Consider the following 12357-nt stretch of genomic DNA (forward strand, 5'->3'; position numbering starts at 1 on the left):
TTATGCTTTAATTGATAAGAACTATTTTAAATATGTGTACGATTGAGTCAACTCTAATTTCTTTAGAAACTTCTGTATTTGAATGCAATCTGTTAAAGGTAAAGACAATATTAAGACAGATATAATGCAATTGCATTAAGCTTATTTATCTCTAAAATTGATTAGGAGGATACATGTATACACATCTTTACAAACATATATACGAGGTCTGACAATTAAATTCGCGAACTTGCCACCATCTGCTTACATTGGTGGCACTGTACAAGCAGCTTGATAAGGTTTCATAATCTTCGTATATCAGTGTCTCACAGCTGTGTTTGTGTCGACGTGTGGTAGTGTCTTGCTGAGTGGAGTTCATTATTGTTGTGTGTTTTTGTGTGCTGTTGCAAGAATGTTTGAGCTTGAATTAGAGCAACAAACAAACATGAAATTAAATTTCTTGTTAAACTTAGCAAGAATGGAAGTGAATTCAGGGACATGTTAGACCAAATTTATGGGGATAATGCCGTGAAGAAAACGGTAGTGTACAAATGGATTAAACGTTTTCCTGAGGAGAGAGAATGTATCATTGATGAAGAGAGGTCAGGGCAACCAATAACAAGCAGAACTGATGAAAACATTGCAAAAATGTATCAAATTTGCATCAAAATTGGCTGACTGTGAAAAGCATAGCAGACCAAGTAAACATCAATAGAGAAATAATTAGGAATTTTTTAACTGAAAATCTTAGCATGAGAAAGGTGTGTTGCAAAAATGGCCCCAAAGGAGCTCACTGATGAACAAAAGAAAAGGGAGTTTTTAGCCAGTAAGCAAATAACTGTATTGGAACACCCTACCTACTGACCTGATCTGGCCCCCAATGACTTCTTTCTTTACCCGAAGATAAAGGAAATATTGAAAGGAAGACATTTTGATGACATTCAGGATATCAAGGATAATACTCTGATGGCCATTCCACAAAAAAGAGTTCCAAATTGCTTTAAAGGGTGGACTAGGTGCTGGTGTCAGTGCATAGCTTCCCAAGAGGAGTACTTCAAAAGTGACCATAGTGACATTCAGCAATGAGGTATGTAGCACTTTTTCTAGGATGGGTTCGCGAACTTGATTTTGCACAGACCATTCAGAGAAGATAATCACTGTGTAAGGTAAAACAGTAGAGGATAGTCCAGACATGTCGCTTTCAGTTGCCTCACAGCTAAATGTGTGTAAGCATTGGTAGGGGTTGCTATTTGACATTCTTTGAAGAGGGGGAGAAACAGTGCACCTTTAAACTCTACAAATATTGCTTGGCCTTAATGGCATTTGTACTCAAAGGCGGGATCTGAGACATTGCATAAGATTGACTGGCAATGCCACATCACCATGAAAACCTGCATTGATAGGGTCAAAACATGATTGCTTGGGGCACATTCATATGTTTTTCTTATTGTTAAGGAGTCTCTGCCCTCTCTTGTATATCCTTTGATGTCAAATGCCTTTAAAGAAAAGCTACAAGAATAATTAGTTGTTTGATGAGAAATAATAAATGTTATGTACTGAAGCATTATAAGATAAAGACAGGTTCAAGATTGGGAATTACATCTCATACAACCATGAACCCTCATAGTTTGCCTGTATTTATGAAAACATTTAAAATTATCAAAAGAACATTCCAATTCTGCCTAATAATTTGTTTCACTAATGCTTTTATCTTTCAAACAGTTGTTTGGCCAGAGTGAAAAAAACTATATATCCTTGTCATTAGCTAGCAGAATTTTAATTTGTTTTTTGAGGCCCTCCATTGGTGAAATTCAACTTGCCTTTCCAGGTTCAAATTCTACATTTCCATTCCCAAAGCTTGCCTGTACTGGACTGCTTCTACTTCATAGCCCATGCTTTCTTACCTCCAACTCTGCCCTATATCTGTCTTCCTGCTTGTAGTATATACCTTCTTTGTCCACTATACCCTGTCTTTATCAAAGGACCCTTTATACGTACCTTTTGTGTGTTTCATACAGATGTTATCTCTTCTCTCTGATTCTCACATGACAAGATTTTATACTTGTGGATTTTATTTTACTCATACTTATGTCCCTATTATACTGACAGGTGGGCTCTGAGCTCCATATTTTTTCTTTATTTGTATGCATTGCCGACCAGAAAACTTTGCACACAGTAAATGCCCAGCAAATAATGAATCAATTAATAAATGCTTGAATGGTATCATTCTCTGTATTCACTAATAAACCATTCTGATTAATGTTTAAATGTACAGAAAAAAGGACTGATTTGCTCATTAACTGAATTTAACATATGTTACCCATATATTTAATGAATATGACCTTTAGGTAATATAAGGAAAAGTATTCTTTTCAGACAGAATTAACTTGACCTATCTTTTAGAATGTTCAGATTGGTTCACTCACATTGACATTAACCATTTTTGAAATTCAGGCATAACATCTACACATATAGATTTGACATTTGAGATGAACTTTTTTTTTTTCCCCAATTAAATTGTGGAAGAGAAAAACAATGACTCAGAAGAGAATGGAGTGGCTATAAGGGTGAAATGCTGTAATAATGTAGCTTAACCTGATTGAGAAAAGATGAGGTATAATCCTGCTTTGTTAGTTCTTTCATGGAGAAATGACTCAGCACTGTTAAAGAACATGATGAGGTTACATTATTCTTTCATCACAAACTGTTGGGTTAATTGTGGTATATACAGAGCATAGCTGATTCAGAAGACAATTGGTTATTGTGCTTTTCTATTTTTATTTTTTAAAGCAAATTAGTGCTTTAAAAGAGCACAGAAGCCTGGTTTTGTTGTGAAATCTTATGATGAGAAGCAAACTGAAAATAATTTTAAATATACTTGAGTTTGCAAATAGTCAGCAATTCTTGAAAGTCATTTTTAAGTTCCTTCAACATCTCAAAGCCTGTTTATGTGTTTCATAAATGATGAAAGAAAGAAAGGAAGGAAGGAAGGAGAGAGGGAGGGAGGGAGGGAGGGAGGGAGAGAGAGAGAGAGAGAGAGAGAGAGAGAGAGAGAGAGAGAGAGAGAGAGAGAGAAAAGAAAGAAAGAAAGAAAGAGAGAGAGAGAGAGAGAGAGAGAGAGAGAGAGAGAGAGAGAGAGAGAGAGAAAGAGAGAAAGAGAGAAAGAGAGAAAGAGAGAAAGAGAGAAAGAGAGAAAGAGAGAAAGAGAGAAAGAGAGAAAGAGAGAAAGAGAGAAAGAGAGAAAGAGAGAAAGAGAGAAAGAAAGAAAGAAAGAAAGAAAGAAAGAAAGAAAACCTTAGTAGGACCAAACTTGTGAAAGTCTAACCCCTTTCTCTTTTTGGCCTCCTGAGAGTGGAACAGACATTGTACTTTTGTTTGGGGTGATAAATACACAAACTGTGTGTCAACTGGTGCAAAGCAGGCCAGTAGATTTCTGCAGATCACAGCATGCTTTGCTCTGCTTTAAGAACCAGGATCGATTTACTTTCATTGTTGTGACAGAATCTGAGAAAGAAGCTTTGTTTTATGAAGTGGGTCTCCTGTTGCCATCATAAGAAAAGATACGTCTGTTTTTTCTTAACTCCTGATTGGGGCAGAGGAATGTGGAAGCCAGGCTGGTGGCTTCATGACTGGTACGACCTCTGATCACCTGGTTTGCTACAAATTTTTTTTTATCTGCTGCTGCTTTTCCTGTGACAGATCAAAGAACCGTGTTTGTTTTCCCACTCTTCACATCCTCAATTTCCATGGACACAGGAATGCAGCAGAGTTAAAGCCAGAATTAGAGTGATCATTGAACACTGATTTGAATATAAAATCTATGGCTATTTGAAAGGGAAACCTTCAAGGGCCCGTGTAATAAATCCCTTGGGATTTAAGAGAGATGAACTGTACCTAATTGCATCTGACATGACTAAAACACACGGATCTCTGTGAAGAGTGAGGGCGGAGCCCCCAAATCCTCTGCTCAAACTATTCAAGGTTCAGAATAGTTCATGCATTTAGCTTATCTACAGCTGTATTTTCAAACTCCCCTCAGCCACATTCAGCCTCCCTCTAATGGCCAATGATGAGAAGCCAAAATTAATAAGTTTAATTTTCAGAGATTTAAAAAAAAAAAAAAAAAAAAAAAGAAAACCACTGGAAAGAGCTGATGGAACTATCCTACTGATGTTTTGGAATCCCAGGCATTATTTTGTGTCTGAACTCGGCCTCAGGAAACAAATAACAGCTCCAAGCATACCAGGGATAGGTTTGCTGGGCTAGAGTAACCTCCTGTTGCTGGGCGCTACTGCCACCCAGCATGGGCAGCTGCAATCACAGTGCCCTATCCCTGCCTGTGTGGTCCTGGAGGGTTGGAAAGCTATATGACTCCTTAGGACCTTTGTCACAAATCTGTGTAATGCCTGTGTGTGAGTTCTTGCAAGTAAATCCCCCAGCTAGGGCCTAGATGAACTGCCCTGAGCAGGGAAGGGGCAGCGCACATTGCTTCTTTCTCAGGAATGAGAGAGTACATAACAAAAAGAAACATATTAACTCATGCTTAGCCCTTGCCAGTGAAACCTTCTCCCACTCTCCTCCTGCTGGAGTTATAGATACATAGGCTTTGGTGCCAGTCAGCCTGGGTGCTTTATAAATTTCCTTCTCATGGCTTTGACCACACGAGATATCAAGCACTGCAACTCTAAGCTCTGAGTTCTAAGATCTACTGCTTCTGTTAGCTTCAAGCTTAAGAACTTAGCTAGAACAAGCCTTGGTACTCTAGAGACTAAAGTAAAAGCTGGTGAATCTTCTCACCGACAAGGGCACTCAAACTCCCTGTGGCTCAGTCTCCACATTTATAAAATGAGACTCACTGTTCCTATCTCAGAGGTTTATTGCTGGGAATTGAATGAAGTAATCCATAAATTTCCTAGGCTGGCACCCCACACATAGCCTCTTAAGGAAGGGTCAGGGATAGCTTTCATGCTCTTCAGTTTGGGAAGCCAGGCAGTGAGAAGACAGGTCATATTTTAACTTGGTTTCTGTGCTGACAGGCTTTTGAATGGTCTTAAGCTTGTTCACACTCTGGAGTGACATTATTAGCACACTGGCCTACATCTTGAGTTTGAGAGCCACAGAACATTCCTTAAGAATTCTAGCTGAGAACTATCTGCCCCACATTTTTCTGGGTCCAGGGCCCTAGAAATCTAAGTCAATGAAGGAATTGAAGGGAGCTTTCAGGAATTCTGATCCACTTTGGTCCCCAATGCTTGGGGTTTGCCTCTTCACTGGCTGGTCTCCACCTATATTCTAAAGAGTAGACTTATATTTGTATAGTGCTTATATATGCCAGGCTTTACATGTGCTAACTCATTTAACCTCGTAACAATTCTAAAACGCAAGTACTCTTGTTGTCTTTGTTTATAGAAGAGAAAAATGAGATAAAGAGATATTAAATTGTTTTCCCAAAGCCCTAGAAAACCCCATTGTTTCTGAGTGGCAAGGTCAGGATTCAAGCTCAGGCAGCCTTGCTCCTTCCTGGGCCCACAGGCTTAGAAATTATGCAGTATTGTCAAGGTTATGTCTTGCTTCTGGCTTTGACTTACCTTTCAGACTTAATATGTTAGGCACTCCTTAAATATCTGATGAGTGTATACACGAATGAATGATGCCTTCATAACTATCTGAGTCACTATGCTCTCATTGAAGCTTTCTTCCACATTTTATCTTGCCAATGTTTGGAATTTTCACTTTTTTATTTTACTAGGTGTGTCTGTCTTTATATATGTCATCTCCCAAGTGAATGTAAAAGATAATTTCCTGAAAGGAATAATCGTGTTTTATGCCTGTTATATAACCTCAAGAATAGCTGAATATTTACTTCATGACACCTGGAACCCCTAAAATAACTTTCTAAATAGATTGGAAATGTGGGGGTGTTGAGAGATATAAGATTTACTCCCCTCTCCAGTCCCTTTCTTTGCTCCGTTCTACAAAATGCAGTTTAGTTAAACAGTTTGAAGATTAAAAGACAATATGGCAAACCACTTAAAGTTGAAATAGATGTATAAAATCATCCTGAAGAAGCAGAAAAGCAATCAGATTGTTAAGCAGAACAGATCAAAGTATTAGGGCAATGATTTCAGGTCACTAAAGGAAATATTTTGGATTGAATCATCTCCATTTTCGTAAGAAAAATAGCATGTAAATTCCTCTCTGAAGATAAAATTGCTCTTGGAACTATATTCAAATAAGAATTATGTGCACCTTATGTAACTGACAAGGAAAACAATACTGTTAACCAATATATTACAGAAGACACCAAAATGCCCTCTTAAATAGGCCATAAAAGTGGTGAAAATGGCCACATTTTTGTGATGAGATGTTTGGAATTCATTTGCCTTCACAAAACAGAGGCCCCACCATATTCTGACTCATGGTTAATGATGGCAATACTGCTTCTCTTTCCTTTGAACTGCTTACCTATTCATTGACCTAACATGTTTTAAATATCACAAGGGAATTACTCTCGATTATGTCTTTGGGTAGAAAAATCTGCAATAACCCATTTCCTAAAAAGACTGTAATTACATTTAAGAAATGTTAGTAATTAATAGCCTGATTGGGTAATTCTAAGTTAGATTCATGAAAAACAAAGAGAATACCTAACCTTTCTTAAGCTTTAGGACACATAATTTGAACATTATGTCTACAATGAGGGTGTGTTTTCTTCCTTTTCAATGAGGAGGGTAATTAGGATGATAATAGAAATAATACTTGAGTTTATAGAGTCCTTGCCTGATGTTTTCCAAAGTGGTTCCTGGCTCTGGGGTAAGCATGTCAGACTGATGTCAGTTTGTAGAAGTCCCCGAGTTTTTCATTTCTTTTTCCCTCTGGGCTTCCTTTTTTTCTAATAAAACTACTTTAATCCCATCCACATTCCAGCTCAGAATTCCAGATGCTTAAAATGGACGGATTATATCCAAGTAACTTAAAAAAAAAAAAAAAAGTTGTTCAAATAAAAGCAAAGAGTTGTTTGCTCTCCTTTCCCATCTGGCTGCATTTGTCACATACATGTACTGGCCCCTGACATGAAGCTCTGATATTGATCTGAAATCTTATTGATCTCCAACTTAATATAGGGATGGTATCTACCAATAACTGGGCAGTTTCCGAGGCACTCACTTAATCTTTTGTTCATTTACAAAAGGAAAAGAATGCCTTTACTAGAGTGACTATTAAAGGTTCCAGTATGCCCTACCGCAAGCTGAACTTTGGAATCTGATGAAATTTTTTTTTTAATTAAATTTATTGGGGTGACAATTGTTAGTAAATTTACATAGATTTCAGGTGTACAATTCTGTATTACATCGTCTATAAATCCCATTGTGTGTTCACCACCCAGAGTCAGTTCTCCTTCCATCACCATATATTTGATCCCCTTTATCCTCATCACCCACCCGCGACCCCCTTACCCTCTGGTAACCACTAAATTATTGTCTGTGTCTATGAGTTTTTGTTTCTCATTTGTTTGTCTTGTTCTTTTGTTGTTTTCGGTTTATATACCACGTATCAGTGAAATCATATGGTTCACTGCTTTTTCTGTCTGACTTATTTCGCTTAGCATTATACTCTCTAGACCCATCCATGTTGTCACAAATTTTCCTATATCCTCTTTTCTTACCGCCAAATAGTATTCCATTGTGTGTATACACCACAACTTCTTTATCCATTCATCTATCAAAGGACATTTTGGTTGTTTCCATGTTTTGGCCACCGTAAACAAAGCTGCAATGAACATTGGAGCACACGTGTCTTTATGTATAAACGTTTTCAGATTTTTTGGGTAGATACCCAGGGGAGGGATTGCTGGGGCATATGGTAATTCTATTCCTAATTTTTTGAGGAACCTCCACACTGCCTTCCATAGCGGCTGCACCAGTCTGCATTCCCACCAACAGTGTATGAGGGTTCCTTTTTCTCCACAGCCTCTCCAATAATGTTACTATTTGTCTTTTGATGGTAGCCATTCTGACTGAGGTGAGGTGATATCTCATTGTAGTTTTTATTTGCATTTCTCTGATGATTAATGATGTTGAGCATTTTTTCATATGTCTATTTGCCATTTGTAAGTCCTCTTTGGAGAAATGCCTCTTCAGGTCCTCTGCCCATTTTTCAATTGAGTTGTTTGTTTTTTGGTTGTTGATTTTCATGAGTTTCTTGTATATTTTGGATATTAGCCCCTTATCGGGGGTCACTGTTTGCAAAAATCTTCTCCCATTCAGTTGGTTGCCTCTTTATTTTGTCGGTGGTTTCTTTTGCTGTGCAGAAGCTTTTAAATTTCATATAGTCCCATTCATTTATTTTAGCTTTTACTTCCATTGCCTTTGGAGTCAAATTCATAAAATGCTCTTTGAACCCAAGGTCCATAAGTTTAGTACCTATGTTTTCTTCTATGCAGTTCATTCTGTCAGGTCTTATGCTTAAGTCTTTGATCCATTTTGAATTAAGTTTGGTACATGGTGACAGCAGTCCAGTTTCATTCTTTTGCACGTGGCTATCCAATTCTCCCAGCACCATTTATTGAAGAGGCTGTCTTTTTTCCATTGTATGGTTTTTTGCTTCTTTGTAAAAAATTATCTGTCCATATTTATGTGGTTTTATTTCTGGGTTCTCAATTCTATTCTATTGGTCTATGTATCTGTTTTTCTGCCAATACCATGTTGTTTTGATTATTGTAGCCCTGTAGTACAAGCTAAAGTCAGGCAGTGTGATACCTCCAGCACTGTTCTTTTTTCTTAAGATTGCTTTGGCTATTTGGGGTCTTTTGTGGTTCCAAAGAAATCTGATGACTTTTTTTTCTATTTCTTTAAAAAATGCCATTGGGATTTTGATGGGGATTGCATTAAATCTGTATATTGCTTTGGGTAATGTGGCCATTTTAACTATGTTGATTCTTCCAATCCATGAACACGGAATGTCTTTTCATTTTTTTGTGTCTTCAATTTCTTTCAAAAATGTCTTATAGTTTTCAGCATATAAATCCTTCACATCCTTGGTTAAGTTTATTCCTAGGTATTTAATTCTTTTTGCTGCAATTGCAAAAGGAATTGTTTTTTGTATTACTTTTTCTGAGATTCCATTGTTAGTATATAGGAATGCAATGGACTTTTGTACGTTGATTTTGTAGACAGCAACTTGACAGTATTCATTGATTGTTTTAATAACTTTTTGGTGGAGCCTTTAGGGTTTTCTATATATACCATCCTCTCATCTGCAAAGAGTGATAATTTAACTTCTTCATTCCCAATTTGGATGCCTTTTATTTCTTTCTCTTGCCTGATTGCTCTGGCAAGGACTTTCAACACTATGTTGAAAAGCAGAGGTGATAGGGGACAGCCCTGTGGTGTTCCTGAACGTAGAGCAAAGGGCTTCAGTTTTTCACCATTAATTAGGAGATTAGCTGAGAGCTTGTCATATATGGCCTTTATTATGCTAAGGTATTTTCCTTCTATACATATTTTATGAAGTGTTTTAATCATAAATGGATGTTGTATCTTGTCAAATGCTTTTTCTACATCAATTGATATAATCATATAAGTTTTGTCCTTTATTTTGTTTATGTGATGTATGACATTGATGGATTTGTGGATGTTGAACCATTCTTGTGCCCCAGGGATGAGCCCCACTTGGTCGTGATGAATAATCTTTTAAATGCATAGTTGTATTCGATTTCCTAGAATTTTGTTTCCACCCTTTCACTTGAGCCTATGCTTGTCCTTGTAGCTGAGATGTGTCTCTGGAGACAACATATCGTTGGGTTTAGTTTTTTGATCCAATCTGCTACTTTGTGCCTTATTATTGGTGAGTTCAGTCCATTTACATTTAGGGTGATTATTGATCTGTGAGGATTTCCTGTCATTCTCTCTTTAGTTTTCTGGTAAGGCTGTGTCTCCATTGTTTCCTTGCCTTTTTGCTGTTGTCTATTATTTCTGTGTGGTGGTATTCTATGATGTTTCCCTCTGTTTCTTGTTTTATTACAGTATATATTTCAGTTCTGGATTTTTTTTGAGTGGTTTCTCTGAAGTTTATGTAAAAGAAAGTATGATATTTAGAGTATTCCATTTTCTCCAGCACGCTTACTTTCTCCATTTCCATGTTTCAGTTCAGGCGTTTACTCCCCCCCCCCCCTTTTCATGTTTTGCTTGTCACAAATTGTCCCCGTTGATGGTGGTCAAATAAGCCTCCTTTAGTATTTCTTGTAGTGCAGGTCATGTATTAGAAAATTCCCTCAGCTTCTGTATGTCTGGAAAGGTCTTTATTCCTCCTTCATATCTAAAGGATATCTTTGCTGGATATATTATTCTTGGCTCATAATTTCTCTCTATAAATAGTTTGAACATTTGGTTCCACTCCCTCCTGGCTTGTACAGATTCTGCTGAAAAATCTGATGATATTTTATTGTGTTTTCCTTTGTAGTTTACCGTCTTCTTTTCCCTGGCTGCCTTGAGGATTCTTTTCTTATCGTTGATTTTAGACAGCTTCAATACAATGTGCCTTGGAGAAGGCTTGTTAGGATTGAGGTAATTAGGGGTTCTATTTGCTTCTTGGATTTGACAATTCAGTTCTGTCCACAAGTTTGGGAAGTTCTCATCAACAATTTGTTTGAATATATTCTCTGTTCCCTTCTCTCTTTCTTCTCCTTCTGGTATGCCCATTATTCTTATATTGCTCTTTCCAGTGGAGTCAGAAAGTTCCTAGAGTTCTTTCATTTTTTTTAAGTCTCAAGTCTCTTTCTTCCTCCATCTATATAATTTCCAGGTTTCTATCTTCGATGTCACTGATTCTTTCCTCCATCTGGTCAACTCTACTACCTAAGCTGGTTATTTCATTCTTAATTTCTTCTGTTGAGTTCTTAATCTCCAGAAATTCCATTTGTTTTTTTTTTTTTAATTTCAATCTCTTTCGTTAAATGCTCATGTTGTTCTTTGGTTGTGTTTCTGAGTTCACTAAACTGCCTTTCTGTGTTTTCTTGCATTCGTTGAGTTTTTTCAGAACTGCAATCTTGAATTCTCTGTCATTTAAGTCACATATCCATATCTTTAAATTCCTTTTCTGGAGACTTTTCACTTTCTTTCTGAGTTGTCTTGTTGCCTTGGTTATTCATGGCAATTACTGATTTATTATTTCTCTTCCTAGACATCTGCAGGAGTGGCTTCTGCAACAGGTTGATAGAAAGAGGTCTTTCTTTTGTTTCCCAGTACTTGTTGGTAGTATGTTTTATTTTCTCTCCAACTGCAGTCTTTTTTTCTCTCTCACACCGTAGTGCTATTTTTTCTCTGCAGTATTCTAGCTTCTCTCACAATGGGGGGATTCCCTGGGAGACAGACTTTGCCTCTGTTAGTAGTTCGCCTGGGTCACACGGCACAGTGTCCGTGTGGGTATGCGAAGAGCTTTTGAAGTTCCAAAGCTCTTCCTGCACCAGATTCAGAGCCCATACATTTCAGCAGTTCTGTTTACTCCTACAGGGATCTGCCCCTAAAAGTGGGGCTTGGGTGGGGTGAGTTGTGAGAGGTGGCCCAGAGCAATGGTGGCGACCACCACCACAGCCGGTCCTGCTTCCACAGCTCCCTCCCCTTTGCCGGAACTAGATAGGCTGCGAATCTGTGTCTGTAGTCCACAATTCTCAGAATATCAAATATTCTGTTCTTTTGATCTGACACTGGGCAATGGCGGAGGGGTGAGCTATAGAAGTGTAGGAAGGGGGCGGCTAGTCTCAATGCCTAAGGCTTCCATTCTCCTATCGGCAGTGAGGGCTTAAACCACTGTTTTCAGCCTTCTTCCCTCAGTCTTTGCTCCGAGGTCTCTGCATAAGTGTTGGGTTCAGCCATGTTATATGTTGCCTTTTTCAGCCCTGTGGGCCATAAGCGGATCCCTCGCAGTCTGAGTCCTTCTCTCTCCCACAGCTGCAGTAGTTCTGGGCTGTAGCGAGCTCGGAGCACTGAGCTAGGTCTGTGTCTTGAGCCCGAGTGGTTCTGTCTCTGCATTTTTTCCTTCCCTCCTCCCCTGCTCACGCGATTTGCCCACCTTTAGGTGAATTCAGTTGTGGGCCTCTTTTTCTTGCCTGTCTACTGTGAAGGGAGTCCTTTGTTGAGTTATTGTTGTTCAATTAGTTGTAAATTCCAGGAGAGATTTACAGAGGCTCACCTCATGCTGCCATTTTGATGACGTCAATCCAACAATCTTCTTCACAGGAGTACCTTGGGGATAGTTAGAGGATGGTCTCTGTACCCTTAAGCCCCTGCTTTTATTTGTTGGTTTCTTCTCATTTACTCAGTCTAGTCATGCTGATTTCAGACTTGGAACCTGAGTGCACTGTAATGGCTTCCTGTTGTC

General features: G+C 38.3%; 1 protein-coding gene across 4 annotated transcripts in view; it reads left to right on the forward strand.

Moving 5' to 3' along the window:
* Nucleotides 1-12357, forward strand: part of MACROD2 (mono-ADP ribosylhydrolase 2) — a 2186605-nt gene that overhangs the window by 918084 nt on the left and 1256164 nt on the right. The gene's annotated exons all lie outside the window — the stretch shown is intronic.

The sequence above is a fragment of the Rhinolophus hipposideros genome (assembly GCF_964194185.1).
Source record: "Rhinolophus hipposideros genome assembly, chromosome: 22".
Lineage (NCBI taxonomy): Eukaryota > Metazoa > Chordata > Mammalia > Chiroptera > Rhinolophidae > Rhinolophus > Rhinolophus hipposideros.